The following is a 22,148-nucleotide window of genomic DNA, read 5'->3' on the forward strand; positions in this document are numbered from 1 at the left end:
TATTTATAAAAGTAGCTTAAATTACAACCGGATTTTTAATCAACAGCGTTTGATAGTCGATAATGGCCTTGTCGATAATCACTTGCAACATGTTTGATCAATACGTAAGTGATTAGACCTAGAAAGTATCGCCAACATGATTTTCCAAGATAAGAAGGAAGATTAGAGTTAGCTCTCAAAAATATTATTTCATTTTACCGTCCGTTCATATAACAAGATATCAAGAAAGTTTCCCCAATAGGACACGAGAAGACATGAAGCCGTTGGAAACTTAGAAGTTGCCGCCACGAGTTCGATAACCCAATAGAAAAGTTTAAGGATTCTCTCATCGCAGTGACTTTCAAAAGTTTCAAGCTCCTTGTGGTATTTTACAAGTTTAACAGGGAAAGGTAGTAGAATGGGAACAGTGCCACCTGTTCCTTTCCATAATAGTAATTTTATAATATTTCTCTACAGTACTTTTTATTTTATATCATAACAGCTTTGTTCTGGTAATGTTTTACATGTATAAACAAAGCCACGTATGAAGGCCATATTGAACACGTCATGTATCTTCCACGTTGTACGTGTAACGCTAAAGGATGGTAATTTATTTCAATATCATTTTAATTGGTACCAGGAATTAGGTTTAAAATTAATTAATGATATAAGTTGAAATTAGACACCCATTGACATCACAGGTTGTTTTAATTCAGTCTCTATATAACACGTCGTCACACACAGGAGCCACATGCTCATCAAAGCCATGGATGCAACCGATCCCGCAGTCCTCCTTCCACGAGATTGAGATGTTGTAACTGAAGGATTCGTTGTAGCCACTAGATTTTTCTAAATTCCTCCAAAATTGATCTTCAAGAATCTTATTGTAAGCAAAATTTTAATAGCAAATGATTTGAAACATTACTTGGATCCTGTATCTTTAGAGTGGTCACTAAACTATTCTCCTTGTGGTGTTTGCTGCTGCGAAACCCTGATCAGTTCTGAACTGTGTTAGTTTCTTGTCATTAGTTTTTACTACGATGAAACACCGCCCTGAGCAGTGAGACAATTTGCACGTTCAAAGGCAGTTGGCGGTTGAGGTAAATTAACAAACCCTGATCATTTCTGAACTGTGTTAGTTTGTTGTAATTAGTTTTTACTACGATACGACACCGCCCTGAACAGTGAGAAAATTTGCACGTTCAAAGGCAGTTGCCGGTTGCGGTACATTAACAAACCCTGATCAGTTCTGAACTGTGTTAGTTTGTTGTCATTAGTTTTTACTACGATGCAACACCGCCCTGAGCAGTGAGACAATTTGCACGTTCAAAGGCAGTTGGCGGTTGCGGTACATTAACAAACCCTGATCAGTTCTGAACTGTGTTAGTTTGTTGTCATTAGTTTTTACTACGATGCAACACCGCCCTGAGCAGTGAGACAATTTGCACGTTCAAAGGCAGTTGGCGTTTGCGGTACATTAACAAACCCTGATCAGTTCTGAACTGTGTTAGTTTGTTGTCATTAGTTTTTACTTCGATGCAATACCGCCCTGAACAGTGAGAAAATTTGCACGTTCAAAGGCAGTTGGCGGTTGCGGTACATTAACAAACCCTGATCAGTTCTGAACTGTGTTAGTTTGTTGTCATTAGTTTTTACTACGATGCAACACCGCCCTGAGCAGTGAGACAATTTGCACGTTCAAAGGCAGTTGCCGGTTGCGGTACATTAACAAACCCTGATCAGTTCTGAACTGTGTTAGTTTGTTGTCATTAGTTTTTACTACGATGCAACACCGCCCTGAGCAGTGAGACAATTTGCACGTTCAAAGGCAGTTGCCGGTTGCGGTACATTAACAAACTCTGATCAGATCTGAACTGTGTTAGTTTGTTGTCATTAGTTTCTACTACGATGCAACATCGCCCTGACCAGTGAGACAATTTGCACGTTCAAATGCAGTTGGCGGTTGCGGTACATTAACAAACGTGCTCAGTTTAATCTGTGTTAAAAATGTAACATTTTCAATAGTGGTTTAAAATATCAGATGACTAAGAACTCCATGACGTGACCAATCTTGAATTTTAAGGATCACCCACTCAAGAAAAAAAATGAGTTAAGATTGGTATTTTGATAGTAACTTTATTTCCATACAATTCTAAAATTTCCAAAACATTACATACTCAATTAAAGTACTCTTTCATATATGTTACATATGTCAATCATTATCGAGTCACAACTTTCCGAATTATAAGCGTTAAAATTTGGAGTTTGGTTTGAAAATTGCCAAAAACCGGTATTTTTCTCCTTGCCATTGATATATTATGGAAGTTATTGTTAATAACCGGTTTTATATGTACAAATGCAGAAATTAACAAGCTAAGTTTTAATATAATTCCTGTTATTGGAGCTCTATCTTTTTGTGATCCTAGAATACAGATCAAGAAAGCTTTAGTCTTGATTTGTGATTTAAACTATTTTGTTTAATACTTTGTTAATGTTATGATTAAATCTTTCTTCAGTTGAGGACTTTAGGTAAAGTTTTTTTAAGTGCTTACTTTAACACGACATTCCTTTCAAATAAACTTCATATAAACTGAATTTGTTGCCGAATATTTTATTATTACAGTAGAATAATTAGATAAAATATTATTAATTAGTTGAAAAGTACAATAAAATGACAATTTTAGAACCTAATATTTCAAAGATTTCCCGGAGGGGTGTGCCCGGCACCCTACTGGTTAAGGGGGTGTTTCCATAGCCTACACAATCATGACAACTGTGCACTGGACACCTCCCAGAGAGGATTTCTGGGTGCTTCACTGCAATGAACGTAATAGGCGTATCATAAATATTGTTTGATAACAAAAAGCGACCTTCAAATATTTTAGTTTTTTATTATATTTAAATGTTTCGGGACAAGATTTAGGAACAAAAAATTACTGTAGAACGAACGCAAAAGGCGTACCATAAATATTGTTTGATAACAAAAAGCGACCTACAAATATTTTAGTTGTTTATTATATTTAAATGTGTCGGGACAAGTTTAATTAACAACAAGTACTGTAGAACCTACGCCATAGACGTACCACAAATATTGTTTGATTTTATAAAGCGACCTTCAAATATTTTAGTGTTTATTATATTTAAATGTTTCGGGACAAGATTGATGAACAAAAAGTACTGTAAGTACAATAGACGCACTATAGATAATGTTTGATAAGATAAAGCAACCTTGCAACTTTATATATGTTTATTATATTTAAATGTTTCGGGACTAAGTTATGGTCACTCTAGCATTATTAATTAACCTCACAATATACTAACAAAATAATTAACAGATTGAAATTTAGAATATATACTCTGTGTGTGAGACTAAGCAATGTTGTTGATAAAATATTTATGTACTCTTGTTAACCTCTCTTTTAATTCACATAACTTTCCAATATATTTTGTTTATTACTAACTAGCTTAATATTCAATAAGTTTTGAGGATCTGTTTTATAGTATATTAGAATTTGTAACTCGATTTTTAGTATTCATCCTTTTCTTTCAAAATGTAAAAGTCCTTTTTACGAATGACTCGATGTAATTAAGTGCTACAAAATCTGAGTTCGCACTAGTCTAATTATTTGATTTTTGTGACCAATATGTTCTCTCAACATTGACTTAAAACTTCGAAACCATATACAAAATAATTAGAAACGAAGGTTGATTTGGGTTCTAATGATGATGTTTGATGAAGTTACGTCGACATTTTCTGTACATTTACGCCGATTTTGGAGTGTAAACAATTTATATAAAGAAAGAATTACATTTACCGATAACAGTACTATTGAAATTCAGAAACAGAAACAAACTGACAGAAAAAATACATGTACATTGATAGAAACAGTGCAATTAATAACAATAACTATAATAGACGGAGATACTCTTATTCCTTCAGTGTAACATCCAACATTGAAGGATTTCTTTTAATTGATGAAAACGTTTCGCTATTTTATTCTTTGTTATCAGGTAGAAACCAAATTTTTAACTTAATTCGTATCAACACTACAGATTCTGATCAACTCAATTTTCTAATCTTGTTTCATAGACGGTTTTACAGCAAGTTGTAAAGTTTACTGCAGTTGTGTTATTTACTGGATGCACATTGGAATTGCACTGTTGCCAACTCTTATATAGCGAGCTAAAAAAACTTGTTTACACAGCTTTTCCAAGAATTGTGATACTAAAATAAAGTTTAATACGTCAAATACGACCTCCTCACCTTACTGTTATAACCTTCATACTAGTTGCTGTGCTATACTGCATATTTAGTAACAGAAAAACTTCAAAAATGATGGACGTGAGTGTAAGATAAGGCCTACAGAATAGTTCACCTCCACCTAACTAATTGTTTAAACTATGCAAACTGTCGTTACACGCGAATGTATACTAAAAATTAATAACTTATCCCAAATGACGGTATAATATATTTCCAGATCCGAGTTTGGTTTGGAATATGAGATTTAAAAACTTTAATCATGTATAACTGAGTGGATATTATACTACATCAAAATTGTAATAGTGCTAAACGAATTAGAAATTACAGTTCGATATATTACCGGAAAGTGGTAAGCATATTCCACTTCGGAATGTGATACAACCTGGATCTACAAAATATATCCTGAAATTCAAAGAAAGGACTTTGATTGAACAATTGAACCAGAGTTTTGATACTCGGATCTCGTCTGACGTGAAGTTTTATAGCAGAAAACAAGTATAATTGAAAACATCACTTTTTCATCGGTCTTCTATAAAATACCAAAACAGATGTTTATGGTAAAGAAGACTAGTTTAGAAGCATAATATTAAAATTATTTACAATAATTTGATTTAAACGAAGGCCAACTCTAAGATAATAACATTACTTATGTTATGGAAACTAAAAATAAATTTTAAACACTAATAATGACTGTGTACACTTCCAATAGTTCAGAGCATGGGATAGATACACTAGAATTACCACTTTCAGCTAAATAATCAATCTTCATATAATTCCTTGACTATTGCTTTTATGAGACAGTTGATGTTAAATGCGTTACGCTAAAATATATTTTATGGAGAAAATATTACTGTTTGATGCGTGTTTACACTGACCGACAAAACTCGAGTCAGATCCAGTTCCGGCATCTAGAGATATGTTACTAAAAGTAGAAGCTAAATCTACATTTAGTAGCATATAATAGCTAAATCCGGCTCTGCAAATTTACCGACCCGGCAACCGACAAACACGGTGACGGCTACAAGGATGAAGTTCTTAAACAGAGGCTTTGAGGGGAATATTCACGTAGGCCTACTCAATGAATGGCGTTGGAGGCAAAAAATGCAAGATTAAAGAAACGAATAAAACAAAAACTGTGTCTACTCCATTCTTCTCCTGAAATATGTCAACCCAATGCCACATCCTCACATCACAGAAGGAAACAGTTTACTGTAATATTCAGAGAATAGAATCGAGAATAGAATCGAGAATAGGATCGTACTGCTTCGGTTTGGCCTGTGTGTAAGAAAAGAACAATATTTCCTTATACTATGAATCCCTTCCATTTCACACACTACTAATATTGTCGCGGTTGTCGACCTAATTATTTCTTAATGAAAATGCTTCTGTCAAGAAAAACTAGGTACTATACAAAATAGTTTCGATTCCAAAGTGAATCAAACCTTTTTAGTTTTATACTGGGTTGGCTGCTACAGCAGTTGCTAGATGTGGGGTTACTGCTAGCTCATCAAATACAGAGCTCCTAATTACGTCAAACAAGGATTATATTGTATGCACATCAAACCTTGTTAGTTTAAGAGTGGGTTGGTTGCTAGAGCAGTTAGTAGATATGGGTTACTGCTAGCTCATCAAACACAGAGCTACTAATTAAATCAAACATGGGTTATATTGTATGCACTTTAAACCTTGTTAGTTTTAGAGTGGTTTGGCTGCTACAGCAGTTGGTAGATATGGGTTTACTGCTACCTAATCAGACACAGAGCTTTTAATTACATAAATCATGGTTTATATTGTATGCACTTCAGTAGAGCAGAGAAGACAGTGTAGAGTGAGGCTCCTACGGCCCGCCACTTAAACTCATATAACCAGAGATATGTTAGGTTTCCAAACCTGACGGCCGTAAATCTTTAAGTACTAAAATTTTTACATTAGCGCTGAACTGTTCTAAATTTGATTCTACATATAAAAGTTTGATCTAGCCTACGTTTTTGTAAAAAAATATTTCTCTATGCCCAAAACATTAAGGTAATTATATCTATATTTTAAAATTAACTCTAATCTACTGCTCCATGTGTAACCGTAAACCATGTTCTGACCTTTATCCTGTAATATGATTTATCTTGTATTGCCAGACTAGAGTTGTAGACCAGATTTAAATAAAATTTCTATATTTGTTGTCATATAAATAACTCACAATTTTATATTATTTTGATACAAACATGAGGTGTAAATTCATAAAATATATACCAAATATCTCGTAAAGTCTTGACATATCAGCATTACTCTATTGTAATACATATTGCATTGATTATTCATGCCTACTATTAATTATGGTTTTTTACTTTTTTAATAAATAAAAACTAAATATAAAAATTTTACACAGGCAAATATTTCTTAAGATCTGCTATTTTTGTTAGTTGTAGAATACTGGGAATTTATATTTCACATACGTTTATGGTTAATTTTAATACGCGTGCACATAGCGAAATGTGTGAAAATATTTTCAGGAGACATAATTAAAAACTATTAAACAAATCACTTTTACATTTAATTTTATATTAAAATAACAATACACATATATTATATGTTTTCGCATTTTATAGTAGTAGTAAGACACTTTTACCCAATAGGAAATGATGGGTGTCTCATAATTTATCGCTTAGTTTAGGATATAAGTTTTTCGAAAGAAAATAAGTGGAGTTCTCAATCCAAAACTACAAAACAAGAATGAGACGTTATTGCCAAAAGTTAAGCGATATGCACTACTATAGACCGAACAACAACCAACTTCTTAGCTGTTCCCGACTATAGTTAGATACTCCTGGCTCATAAGGCACGGCGCTCCTACAGTAGTTACTGCTGGCTCACCAGACACGGCGCTCCTACGGTAGTTACTGCTTGTTTACCAGACACGGCGCTCCCACAGTAGTTACTGCTTGTTTACCAGACACGGCGCTCCCACAGTAGTTACAGCTGGTTCACCAGACACGGCGCTCCTACAGTAGTTACTCCTGGCACACCAGGCACGGCGGTCCTACAGTAGTTACTGTTGGCTCATCAGGCACGGCGGTCCTACAGTAGTTACTGCTGGCTTACCAGACACTAAGCTCCTACAGTAGTTACTGTTGGTTCACCAGACACAGCGCTTCTACGGTAGTTACTGCTGGCTCACCAGGAACGGCGGTCCTACAGTAGTTACTGCTGGCTCACCAGACACGGCGCTCCTAAGGTAGTTACTGCTAGTTTACCAGACACGGCGGTCCTACAGTAGTTACTGTTGGCTCACCAGGCACGGCGGTCCTACAGTAGTTACTGTTGGCTCACCAGGCACGGCGGTCCTACAGTAGTTACGCTGGCTCACCAGACACGGCGGTCCTACAGTAGTTACTGTTGGCTCACCAGGCACGGCGGTCCTACAGTAGTTACTGGTGGTTCACCAGACACTAAGCTCCTACAGTAGTTACGCTGGCTCACCAGACACTAAGCTCCTACAGTAGTTACTCCTGGCTCACCAGACACGGCGGTCCTACAGTAGTTACTGCTGGCTCACCAGACACTAAGCTCCTACAGTAGTTACTCCTGGCTCACCAGACACTAAGCTCCTACAGTAGTTACTGTTGGCTCACCAGACACGGCGGTCCTACAGTAGTTACTGTTGGTTCACCAGGCACTAAGCTCCTACAGTAGTTACGCTGGCTCACCAGGCACGGCGGTCCTACAGTAGTTACTGTTGGCTCACCAGGCACGGCGGTCCTACAGTAGTTACTGCTGGCTCACCAGACACGGCGGTCCTACAGTAGTTACTGTTGGTTCACCAGACACTAAGCTCCTACAGTAGTTACTGCTGGCTCACCAGGCACGGCGGTCCTACAGTAGTTACTGCTGGTTCACCAGGCACGGCGGTCCTACAGTAGTTACTGTTGGCTCACCAGGCACGGCGGTCCTACAGTAGTTACTGTTGGCTCACCAGGCACGGCGGTCCTACAGTAGTTACTGCTGGCTCACCAGACACTAAGCTCCTACAGTAGTTACAGCTGGTTCACCAGGCACGGCGGTCCTACAGTAGTTACTGTTGGCTCACCAGGCACGGCGGTCCTACAGTAGTTACTGCTGGCTCACCAGACACTAAGCTCCTACAGTAGTTACTGCTGGTTCACCAGGCACGGCGGTCCTACAGTAGTTACTGCTGGTTCACCAGGCACGGCGCTTCTACAGTAGTTACTGCTGGTTCACCAGGCACGGCGGTCCTACAGTAGTTACTGCTGGTTCACCAGGCACAGTGGTCCTACAGTAGTTACTGCTGGTTCACCAGGCACGGCGGTCCTACAGTAGTTACTGCTGGTTCACCAGGCACGGCGGTCCTACAGTAGTTACTGTTGGTTCACCAGACACGGCAGCTCCTACAGTAGTTACTGCTGGTTCACCAGGCACGGCGGTCCTACAGTAGTTACTGCTGGCTCACCAGGCACGGTGGTCCTACAGTAGTTACTGGTGGTTCACCAGGCACGGCGGTCTTACAGTAGTTACTGCTGGTTCACCAGGCACGGCGGTCTTACAGTAGTTACTGCTGGCTCACCACGCACGGTGGTCCTACAGTAGTTACTGGTGGTTCACCAGGCACGGCGGTCCTACAGTAGTTACTGCTGGTTCACCAGGCACGGCGGTCTTACAGTAGTTACTGCTGGTTCACCAGGCACGGCGGTCCTACAGTAGTTACTGCTGGCTCACCAGGCACGGTGGTCCTACAGTAGTTACTGGTGGTTCACCAGGCACGGCGGTCCTACAGTAGTTACTGCTGGCTCACCAGGCACGGTGGTCCTACAGTAGTTACTGGTGGTTCACCAGGCACGGCGGTCTTACAGTAGTTACTGCTGGTTCACCAGGCACGTCGGTCCTACAGTAGTTACTGCTGGTTCACCAGGCACGGCGGTCCTACAGTAGTTACTGCTGGTTCACCAGGCACAGTGGTCCTACAGTAGTTACTGGTGGTTCACCAGGCACGGCGGTCCTACAGTAGTTACTGCTGGTTCACCAGGCACAGTGGTCCTACAGTAGTTACTGCTGGTTCACCAGGCACAGTGGTCCTACAGTAGTTACTGCTGGTTTACCAGGCATGACACAGGTTGCTACAGTTGTTAAGTCTAACATGTATTTTATTACTGCATATGCATTTAAAACGTTGTTTGTTTTGTAATTATATGTAATGCTAGCTAGCTACTGGGAAATTAAACGTCTTAGTTACTTTTTTATAATTTAAATTGATTTTAATTAATTGGCACAATTATTTGAAGAAGTGTCAAATTATTTATTATTATTATTTGTATTTTTGACTGATTGTGAACCTGTGTTAATAATAGTGAGCGATGTAAGAGATGGATTACGAACTGTAGTTTTCTAAGTATGTATATATATATATATATATATATATATATATATATAAGTATGTTAAGTATATATATATAAGTAGGCTTTACATTGTATAAATTGAATCTGTTCTTATTTTACAACAGTAGCCCCTGTGATATTGAACTATACAGTATAAGGCCAAGGCCCATAACGTTTGTTGTTTACGTACATAGGTGAATGCCTATGTGACACGCATTACGATTATTCGGCACCCTCACAATCTTCGGGCCACAAGTTTTAATTTTAAATTGTATATTTTTATATAATGTCATTATGGTAACAGAAATATATGGACATCTGCTTATGTTCAGTGCTACATCAATCGGTAACGCTAAAATACTTATATTATATATGATTTGATCTGTACCTTATGTGGAAAAAAGCCCAACATGAGATTAATTAATATAAGTTAGAATAAATAAATAATACAAAACATTTTGACGTGCATAATTCAGGTATTACAACAAATTAGCAAATGTCAAATGTGAACTTAACAACACTAACACAAATTATATTAAAATAAACTTGATAAGAATGACAATAGCTAATCTTGTAATAACCAACCAGTGCACAATACTCAATAAAATTCTTTATGACAGAAAGAAGTTAACGGTGTGGGACTTTTTAAATAGACTTTTTTTAAAGACCACTGAAGTTCTCTTACTTCTGCGATTTATTAAAAAAATGAGTTACATGTATTTGTAGTTGTAATAAGCAGATCAGACGATTTATTATAAAGGTCCTTGAGTGTATGGGTTTTCCTGTTTTTACAATCTTGTTTCGATCTTTTACACCACAAACAAGCACATTAGTTAATAACAAGAAAGAAAAACAGCCTTTTCAAAACTTATTTGTAACTTGGCTAGTACTTGGGTTAAACTCTGTGCTAGCAGGAATATAAAAATATATATGGTGTAGGGCCTATATAACAATAATTTTTCCTATTTGCATGTACGATTAAATTTTATTTTTTTACATAAAAATCCGTTTTGTTTAATTTAATTCCCCTGTTGTGACGATGACAATGAATGCTGAGAGTCTAATAAATATTTTTTCAATACAAATCGTTCAAGAATTTAACGTATGGGTTAACTAGAAGTTTTGCAGTTTTTCTCTCTGATCAATACATAAATAAACATTGTTTCACTTAATTTGTTATGTGCCAACTATTGCTATTGAAATAAAATTATTTGAAGTTTTCTGATTACTAAATATGTTATGTCAACATCACTTTGTTGTTCAATTCCCATATTCCATGTCTTTTTAATCTTATACAAACAAGATAATTTGGATATTAGACAAATATAGTGAATAATATTAACCTTTTTTTGGAACAAAAAATACATTTCTTACGTTAATTACATTTTATGAAAATACTAGTGCAATATTACCTGTAAATAACTAAAAACATAAACAAATGTAGAGAAACACTGTCAAAACAACATAAACAAATGAAACAATCACTAACAAACTAACACGTTTCATACCATCAGAAGAGGTCGGGTCAACTGACTGACAGTGCTACCAACTTACCGGCACGAGATTGTCCTGTCACTGGCACCGGTTATCACGGGTTAATACGTCACAGTTCAGTTAGACCGCCTGTGTTCTAATTCCATGAGATGCCGGGTCGGTTCAAATTATTCCATCAGTCAGTGTTTACATCATTACTCTCGGTTTAGATATGAGTGGGTTCTTTGAACACCAATGTCGTTGTAATTTAATCTCATTTACGTTTAACTGTTTGGATTTAAAGTTCTTAAAGGAAATCCATCCAAGCCCATTTGAACATTTGAGTTGACCTCGCCGGGAATTGAACCCTTGGCCCCTGTTAGAAAATTTATTATATTATTTTACATTACTAAATATTACTATTAAATGATTAAATATTACTATGAATATATGTTATGACAGGGCATTTTTGTTTGTTTGTACACTTTAGTATATAAAACAGGGTTAACTTTAATTAATCTAGTTTTTTTCTTAAAACTCTATCAAACATAATTTCTTTTATATCAAATCCTTCAAACAGTTTTTTACTACCGGTTGTAGTGAAAAATCATACAACGTAACTTATGCTAACATCAGGAACATTAAAAACTGATTCTAGTTTTCTTTTAAAAATATATTTTTAGAAATGAACTCATGGTTCTTTGCGAAACGCGGATTAATGATTAGTGACGAATGATTAGATTTATATAATATAGAAGGATATAATACATTTCATTGTTGTAATTGTGTTATGTGGCTAAACAAATAAATACGACAAATCTAAGCATTAATTTATTAACAGCTGATACCCTAGTTTTTAAAATTAAAATTCAAAACTTGTTTTAAATATTATTTGGATATATAGATTATTTAGTTTTGATAAAATATTTTCGTGGAATTCAATAAAACATTTTCAAACTAGCCAACAATGCCGAGTTGATTAGTGATTTAAATATAGATTTACTTGATAGTTCATTATGGAAAATAATAAATGGAATAACGGGTAATTATACAGATAAGAACGTTGACCGAGTAGAACTAGATAACTCTATGATTATTACGGATTCTTTAATCGTATCCGAAGAGATAAACAAACGAATATTTTACTACAATATGAACAAACCCAGATAGCTGTGGAACTCTTTTTACTAATTTTGGTTTAAATAATAATTTTAATTCATATTTTATCAATCCTACAACAGTTATTAAAGTAGTTGAAATAATAAAAAGTTTAAAGAATAAAACTTATCCGGTTTTTACGGTCCTATGTGTCAGTAACGGTGTCAGTATTTTCAAAAATTTTAGAATAATTTCTGAAAATCAGAGTTTTTAATTATCTTAATTTGATAAAAAATCATTTAGTAACTACCAGTACGGCTTTCGAAGGAGATTATCTACTGAGGATGCGCTTTTATCCGTCCCAGACATGGTTTATGGAAGTAAGAACGGGAAGTAAAGGAACAAGGTTGTTAACTACAATGTTTTTTATTACAAAATTTTGTTAATAGAAATGGAAGCGGCAGGGATTAGAGGAGTCAGTTTATAGTAGTTTCGCAGTTTCTTGACGGGAAACAGCGAGTGAGAGTGAGGGAGTCTGTACGCTCAGCCCTACCCGCCACAGTTGGTGTGCCGCAGGGTTCGGTAATCTCTGCTACATTGTTACAATATATTTCAAACTCTTTCACAGAGGACTGTATCTGCTAAAGTTTAAAAAAAGCTCTTTAAATATCTTCGAGTTACACTTGATGAAAGACTGAATTGGGATAAGCACGTTAATTTATTGCATCTATCATTCTCTGACTGTGCGAATCGGACCTGCCAGCGACTTTTGGGAGCACTGAGACTCCTGTACCGTTTTATGGATGACAATCTATCATTCTCTCAACATACCAATCGGATCTGCCAGCAACTTTTGGGAGCACTGAGACTCCTGTACCGTTTCATGGATGACAATCTATCATTCTCTCAACATACCAATCGGATCTGCCAGCGACTTTTGGGAGCACTGAGACTCCTGTACCATTTCATGGATGACAATCTATCATTCTCTCAACATACCAATCGATCTGCCAGCAACTTTTGGGAGCACTGAGACTCATGTACCGTTTCATGGATGACAATCTATCATTCTCTCAACATACCAATCGGTTCTGCCAGCAACTTTTGGGAGTTGGTTTAGGCTCACATTACGTTTCATAAACGACAATCACTATTCACTGATCATGCTATATTATCTACCAGCGAGATCAGAAACGTGGAGTGTTCCGTATTGTTTTTGGTTGAACATTATATAGGCAACATTGAGTTCTATGGTGTTTCATGTTTCTCCATGGAGCTGCCTAAGGTTTAGTGAAGATTATTACATCGGTGTCATGAGTACCAATAATGGCAACAAGAATATTGTAGAGTAAATAAATTTGTAAAAAACGTGACTACAGTCATTTTACATTTTAAAGTTTGAAAATGTAACGTATGTAACGAGTTAACATTGTTTGATTGTCTGTAAAATACTTTCATTGTTTTTTAGGGTCCTTCAATACTCCACTTTATTGGTTCATCTACGTCGGACCAAGGTTGATTTTTGAGGATGGATTAAATTGTAAACTTAAACACATACGTTGTATGTTTCTTAACTATCACTGAGGATTCTTGCAGATTTCCTCCTGTGTCTGTTTGTTTGCCCATATTGTGTGTGTGTGTCTGCTCCTCGCTAGATATTTTCAGAACGAAATGCGATACGGGTTTTACATTTTGCATATAAGCTCATTTCTACATAGGCAACGTCGAGTTAGATTATGTGCATGAGAGTCTGTCTATGGGATTTTAGTGAGCGTTTACGAAGTAGCATAAATTTCGACAGGATATTTCGAAAACAGTTTCATCTGGATAACTACAATTTTCAAGAAACTTCATTTCTACATCATTAAGAATAGATTCGAAAATGGTTCATGTACATCCATAATATTCGGTTGAGTTTTATTGAGAACTGCCACTCATTTGACAGGCATCATTTGCCTTCTGTCTATATGGGTGTTATAAATATTGGTTTGTGTGATTGTCTATCTATCTGCAGGAAACTTCTATAGTGTAATGAGTTATAGATGTGGCATGCAACTTCGGTGAAGCTTTATTACGTCACATGTGGTCTGACGTACTCCTTTCTTGTACTAATCCATCTTTCTATCATTTACTGACCATGTGATTATGTGTGCCAGGAAACTTCTATAGTGTAATAAGTTATAGATGTCGCATGCAACTTCAGTGAAGCTTTATTACGTCACATGTGGTCTGACGTACTCCTTTCTTGTACTAATCCATCATTCTATTATTAACTGACCATGTGATTATGTGTGCCAGGAAACTTCTATAGTATAATGAGTTATAGATGTCGCATGCAACTTCAGTGAAGCTTTATTGCGTCACATGTGGTCTGACAAGTAATAAAGACTGTTTAGAATTATTTTAATTGGTTTTATGTTTTATAATCTTCTTCTTTACATTAAAATAAAATTGCCTTTATTAAAATCTACTGATTTTCGTTGAAAAATAGAAAGTGTAATATATTATATATATAAAATAAAAATTTAATTTATCATTGCCCATCTTTAACAAGCTTTTTATCTTAAATATACTCTAACTATATGTATATATTTATATTAAAATAAATAACTGAACCGTACGATCATAGACTGTTTAGTTAACTAATTCTATGAAGATAAATTGATCACCAAACACTTTTTAGAAAATAACATAACAGAGGCCATAATCGTTGCCAAACAATCTAAAATCTTTAACTTTCAGTTAGGATTAAGGTTTCCTCAAGAACTTTTATAAAACTGTGGATTGAAACTTTGAAATAGGGATACATTTCTAAGCTGTTTGAAACAACAAACAGAACCTGATTACAAAGATACCATTAAGCACTCTTTTTGGTTTTCAAACATTCTCCAATCCATTATCTCTCAAAAGAACTCAACGTAAATAGAAACCTTCTGGCTTGTTAAACAACTGCGAGTATCTCAGTAGTATAGGTAACGTAACTAACTTTTGAATGGAAACAAAGCAAAATATTGGGTTTGTTTATAAATATTCAGTTATCCAATTCCCCTGACACCGTAAGAGCAGGAGAGAGAATGTCACGTTCACATAATACAGTTGATCCAATATCGCGAAGGCGGTCCTCCTTTTGTAGTCTCTCCTACTTGATATTGTTTGCTATTTGCGCTTATCAAACATATATGTGTAACAAATGACGGATATTTTAAATGTAACGGTAATTTATGTGCCGTATTCAGGAATGTAAACAGTTTAACCTGTTAGTGTACTCATTTCAAACGACATAAAAAGTCTCTAGGATTGGCTTGTGAATACATACTAGCGTTATAGAGAATCTTGCTTGTGTACTCGCCTACTCGTTCAATAGGGTTGGTTTGTCTGTGCCTACTGGTGTTATAGAGCATCTTGCTTGTGTACTACTCCACTCGTTTACTAGGGTTGGCTTGCGTGTATTAGTAAAGATGGGACTCATACCGATGATCCTGAGGAGACTTCAGTGTTTACTGAACACACTTCCCAAGATCTTTCCAGACCAGTGAAACAGTTGTTAGTGAATGCCGGCAAGAACCTAGAGAGAGCTCGTCTAAGGAGGACTGGAACTGTGCGAAAATTATCATCAACTACTACTAGGGGAGATAAAATGGGCCCTAGAGTCTTTTAAACCATTTAAATCACCAGCTACTAAGGGCATTTTTCTTGCTCTCCTACAGTTTGGACAGCTCTACTAAAAGTCTCCTACCTCTGCCTCTACTACTTTTTAGAACTAGCCTAGCGACAGGAGTCATACCCTCATCTTGGAGGACCTCTCGGATTATTTTTTTATCCTGAAGTCAGGTAAACCCTCCTACGAGGCTGAAAAGGCTTATAGACCAATAAGCCTAACATCCATCCTCCTCATGACCATGGAGAAGGTTCTGGATGGGTATGTAAGGGACACAGTTCTCATCAACTGTCCCTTACATGCACATAAACATGCTTATCAGAAAGATAAATCTTGTGAAACAGCCCTCCATTGTTTGGTTGCAAAGAGTGAGCAAGCTATTGTACAAAAGAAAATTGCTATAGCGGAATTCCTGGATATAGAATGATCTTTTGATAAAATGGGTACTCACTCTATAGTGTCTAAGCTTACATCCAGGGGTACTGAGAATACTGTTTTCAGATTGATAAAAACATGATTAGTAGCACAAGAGCAGAGGTATCTCTGTGCGAAGTCACAAGAAAGGTCAAGACGTATCGGGAATGTCCAGAAGGTGGTGTACTATCACCGAGCCTGTGTAACATAGTTGTGGATGAATCACTCTAGACTCTGAATGAACAGGGCGTGTATGCCCAAGGCTACGCAGATGATGTTGTCATACTCATTAGGGGCAAGCATATGATTATGTGCTTGGAAATGATGCAGAGAGCACTGTCCATTGTGGAGCGATGGTGTGATAAAAAATGACATGCACTGAATTTTTCGAAGGCCGTCATGATACCATTTACAAGTAGGAGGAAACTGGAAATCAGTCCTATGTGGGGGTCAGATACAGGTAAACAGGGAGTTCAAGCATATAGGAGTCAATTTGGATTATAAAATAACCTGGAACAGTCATCTGGAATAAATAATCAGCCAATGTTGATTATGTATTCCATAAAATCCTACATTGCTGATACGTGTGGTAGGATGCACTTGGGGTTTTAGACCCTACATGTCACATTGACTATACACCAGAGTTATTAGACCAATCAGCCAATATCTGACTACATTGGTGATACGTATGGTAGGATGCACTTGGGGCTTTAGACCCTACATGTCACATTGACTATACACCAGAGTCGTTAGACCAATCAGCCAATATCTGAGTACATTGGTGATACGTGTGGTAGGATGCACTTGGGGCTTTAGACCCTACATGTCACATTGACTATACACCAGAGTCATTAGACCAATCAGCCAATATCTGACTACATTGGTGATCGTGTGGTAGGATGCACTTGGGGCTTTAGACCCTACATGTCACATTGACTATTAATACACCAGAGTCATTAGACCAATCAGCCAATATCTGACTACATTGGTGATACGTGTGGTAGGATGCACTTGGGGCTTTAGACCCGAAATGTCACATTGACTATACACCAGATTCATTAGACCAATGATGGTGTTTGGCTCATCGGTATGGTGGTCAAGGGTAAAGCAGGTGGCTGCCGCAAAAACCTGTCAAAGTTACAGTGGTTGGCATGCTTGGGTACAATGGGAGTAGTGCCAACCGCTGCCATGGAAGTAGTGCTAAGCCTCCCACCCCTTGATATATTTGTCATAGGAGAGGCTCGATGGCTGCTTACAGACAGAATGAGAACTGGCATCATCACCATGCTAGCAAGCACTCCAAGATCTCTTAAATTCTCAAACTAGACATTCTAGAGATACTCTCTGACAGAATGTCAAATGTTACGGGCTGGGAAAACCATTTCTCGTCAACATTGTTGAAAGAGAGGAATGGTCAAACGTTGAGCCTGTCTACATGAAAAAGGCTCTAACCTGATACACGGACTGGTCGAAGACTATGAGCCAGACCTAGAACTAGCTTAAACTTTTGGCTTGGGAAACTGGCAACTATCTTTTAGGCTGAAGTTACAGCCCTTGCAGAATGCCCAAGAATTAATGTGCAAAGAGGCTACAAAGGCAAAACTATCTACATTAACTCGGATAGCAGGGCTCATTTGCAGGCCTTGGCCAACCATGACTGTATTTAAAAGACAGTAGGGGAATGCCCTAAGGTCATAGGATTTCTGACGAAAACCAATAAAGTTATTATAAAAAAAGTGCCCAGACATAGGGAATCACAGGTAGTGAAGGGGCAGACAGTTGATCCAACTGTCCTCTTACTGGTCCTGAACCAACGTGCTGTGTTTCATATAACTTAACACGTACATCAGTTGCCAATTGGGTGTTTAACAAACGCATTACAGAAAAACTGAAGGGACGTACAAGCAAAGCGGATGTTAAATGGACCATCAAGAACTTTGCAGCGGATCTCCTTAGAAAAAGTTGAACGGAGATCCGTAAGATGGCTGGTTTTATCACAGGTAATTGGATATTCCGAAGCCACCTGAACAGAATAGGTATTCCGGTTCAGGAAACACTCTGCAGGAAATGTGGCGAGGCTGACCAAAAAACAGCCGAGCACGTCATATTTGGATGTCCGGCATTGCAGAGCAAACCCTCGAAGTCCCTAGGTTTTCTTAGGCATACGTAAGAGGGGTTGGAACAGGTAAGCATTGTTCAGAAGATCTCGTGGTTTCTGTAAAGGCTGAGAGGCAACTATCAGGCCCAGGAAACCTGGCCGTCTGTAAAAAAACGTTTTATCTTGTTTCCTAAAAACTCTTAATTATTATCACATATTAATTACTCTTGTACTCAAAACATAAAACCTCAAGTCATTGTTGTATGCACTTGTCTTATATACCATCAAAGATTACATAATATGGAACTTTTTCACGCTTACTAACAAACACTAACAGAATGAACACATCAAGTCAGCGCTTATCGTGTGGAAAGTGTAATCACATCCTCTATCTACCCATATTATGGTGAAGGTTTCTTCTCGTCACATTTGACTGGTTAACAGAATCTACATCCTTGGTCAAGTTTTTCACAGGTTTTATGAATTCCTAGGTGTCCTAACATTGGTGCATTATGATATTGGGCCAAACGTCCTTAGGAACAACCTTTTCTTACTTTATCCGCTATTCTGACGGTTCTGATCCATCAGTTACTGACTTCCATAATGTTATGTTTCAACTTTCCACAGGTATTCCTTTTTTGGTACTAACCTACTATCCTATAAAAAACTGGCCATTACCACATCCACATGGACCTCATTTTTATAAGCAGTACATCTTTACAAGAGATACGGTACATCGTATCTCTACATATCTATGTACAAATTTCAAGATTATATAGATTATACACTTTTATATAAATATTGCTTTATCTACAACACTTATCTAATTTCCTTTATATCTAATTAGGATTGAAGTTTTTTATTTGCATAAATGCTTTTTGATCTCAATCCACATATTCTTCTAAGATTTTGCTTTCAAGACACTAAGTGAAAATTAAAGATAATAACGGTAAGGCTATGCAGAGTAATACGATTTGAAAGATTATTTTTCAGAACAGGGTTTTAAATGCCTTAGATATAAAATATGATAAAATAAATTATTACAAAAATTATTTACATTTCCTTGTTGTTGAAAAACTAAAATTGTTATAGATATATAAATATATTATGGTTAAATTAATGTTTTAAGATAAAACTTAATAAATGCCTTTATAATATTTTAAAAATCTAATGGTTTTCATATAATTTTGAATCAGTTAATAGAAATTGTCATAATAACTGTGTTCACAGAGTAAATTTGGCAGTGTTTTGGACAAACATTACGAAGAACTATGAGCGTATACTAAAGAATCTTAGCAAGTATGCAGTTATTTTACCAACTTTCTCTGATCAACTGGAACGTTCTGATACCATATGTGGAAAATTCAAGAAAACAAACAAAACAGTTAAGTACCGTACATATTGGATGTCTGAAAAATCTTTTGTTTAGATTTTTTAATATCTAGGTTTTTTGTTTAGCAACGTAAAAAATTATCATTATATTTCAAAAACAAAGTTTTAAGGCTCTCAAAATTTTATTGTTTGGACCAGAGCCCCACAACACAAATTCGTAGGTAAGATGTGGCTAAATCAGACCATAATATGCCAACATCAGTACTGATTCGGGCCTTAATTGGCTAAAGACGTCATGACATAAATGCCTGAGGCTAATTTGGTGCAAACTGAGTCGATGTGCACATTCCATGTCAGTCCTTATCAAGATGTATTCCAAGGAATTTATTGGATTGTGTGTTTTGTAGAATGTAGTCTGCCAACATTATGGAAGGCCCAAACCAGAATCTTCACTTTGCAAAGAAAAGTTAATAGATTGGTTTTTTAGGTGTTTATTGTGAGATTGAGACTTTATAAGTGTCGGATACAGTGTTTCAGATCAACAAAAGCCTGTTATTTAAACAGATAATCGTGACTTCGGCATATTACATGAGTCTTCCATGCAGTAGTGGTGACCCTGCATCATTGACATAGACAATACATTATCATAGACATTATTACGTACAATACTACACGTACAAAGGAGCCTACTTCTATATAACTTATGTGATTTTGTATATCTAAAAATCTACAGTAAAATTTAGATAGTAACTTTTTCTTTAATATCTGTATTTCAATATTTATCAAGCACCGCATACTTAATATTCGCCAAGATGTACGGCTAAAAGTATATTTTTACTAACTTATAATTTTATTATCTGGAAGCTCATTCGTAAACAAATACTCTGTACTGAAAAGCCTATAAATGAAAATAAATATATAATGTTGGTTAAATTAACTGTACATATGCATTTGTTGTCATATAGTAATGTTTACATACAAAAGTGTATAACATATAATAGGCTATTTCAATGAATAAATGTGTTTACAGCAATGAATTTCTTACGGAAGTTTTCATCAATAGGCCAGTGGGGCGGAAGTAAAATCTCTCCTTAGTACACCTCTAGGAAATTTCATGTCTCTCTTCCATGGTCTTTTCTCGGTGTTAATGAATTAGTCTGTCAATCAAGACACATCCTTTTATACATAACACGCAAACATAAAATTTGTGTAAAGTGTCTAGTAATAGGGTTTGAATCGCAAAAAGTACTTTCTCCACGGGACTCAAACCTATATTAGATATGTATTCATGAGTGGTCTAAGAATCGAATATCAATATATTTGTCTCAAACATTTGTTTTAATTTATTTTTCTAATCTAAAAAGTATAAAAATAAAAATGCATTTAAAATATTGTATCAGAGTAAAAAAGGGTATTGAAAACGAAATACAAAACGTGAGACATACCAGAGGAGCGAGCACACAGTAGCGTAGCAGAGACAAAAAGGAAGAGTTCAATTTAACTCGGTCAATGGTAGAGCCAGTAATATGTCAGGGTCAAATTATACTAGACCTCTCGTGACTTCTGAGAACTCACTCTCAATATGTCTCGTTTAACCACAGTTTGACCGAAGAAAACACACGACTATATTACTGATATTACAATTTATTGTTAACGTCTGAAACCAAGAATATCTTGATGAGGTTGGAAGCTCGATCACAGTACTAATGTTCCTCAAGGTGTCACAAAAATGGAATTCATTTTAAATGTAAATATTTTGCTTAACTAAATGTATAAATAATTATTTAAATTAATATATTATTCCTTTACTTTGGGTGCTTACGGCACAACAGAAATTTACTATATGGCACTGTTTGTAGGTTTATATCACTATTTATAATTAATACTTATTTATTATTTTATTGTTATTATTAATATTATTATTTAAATAATGAAAATTAACATAAAAACGCTATTATCTTTAAAGATAATAATAATAATAATATCCTTTATTGCGTGAAACAATTACAATATTGCATGGCATGCGTCAACGTAACTATATAAAGTAGATAAGTACATCAAATAAATGATATTGGTCAAGGTAAATACATACAATGCAATACGATTCTTGTATGTACCAGAACCGGGGATTTCGTGGTTGTTAATTTCAAAAAATTTTTCATCCCAGCGGCCCATCATGAACTCATCAGTTGAGTAAAAATGCCTTTGACATAAGAAAATGTTTTAGTCGAGTTTTGAATTTTTTTGTTTCATTGAGTTGTTTGACGCCTTCAGGGAGCCTATTGATTAGTCCGACTCCAACTTGAGATGGTAAGTGTTCGAAAGCTGCCGTTCTGTGCTGTTCGACTCGAAAGTTATTCCTGCCTCTAGTCCCATATTGGTGGACATCCCTACCCTGCACCAACTCGCATTTAAATCGGCAGTACAAGGCCACCTCGAGAATATAGAGA

The 22,148-nt window shown here is 36.3% G+C and overlaps 1 protein-coding gene across 2 annotated transcripts in view; it reads right to left on the reverse strand.

The window, feature by feature from the left end:
- Positions 1–21,204, reverse strand: part of LOC124363235 (protein artichoke-like) — a 97,858-nt gene extending 76,654 nt beyond the window's left edge. The window contains exon 1 of one of the 2 annotated variants that reach the window (XM_046818406.1): positions 21,144–21,204. The gene's annotated coding sequence lies outside the window, so the exon portion shown is untranslated. Of the gene's footprint in view, positions 1–11,037; positions 11,061–21,143 lie in introns of those variants that run through there. The other variant, XM_046818407.1, reaches the window with a different exon arrangement.
- Positions 21,205–22,148: the final 944 nt, after the last annotated feature.

The sequence above is a fragment of the Homalodisca vitripennis genome, chromosome 5 (assembly GCF_021130785.1).
Source record: "Homalodisca vitripennis isolate AUS2020 chromosome 5, UT_GWSS_2.1, whole genome shotgun sequence".
NCBI classification, from domain to species: Eukaryota; Metazoa; Arthropoda; class Insecta; order Hemiptera; family Cicadellidae; genus Homalodisca; species Homalodisca vitripennis.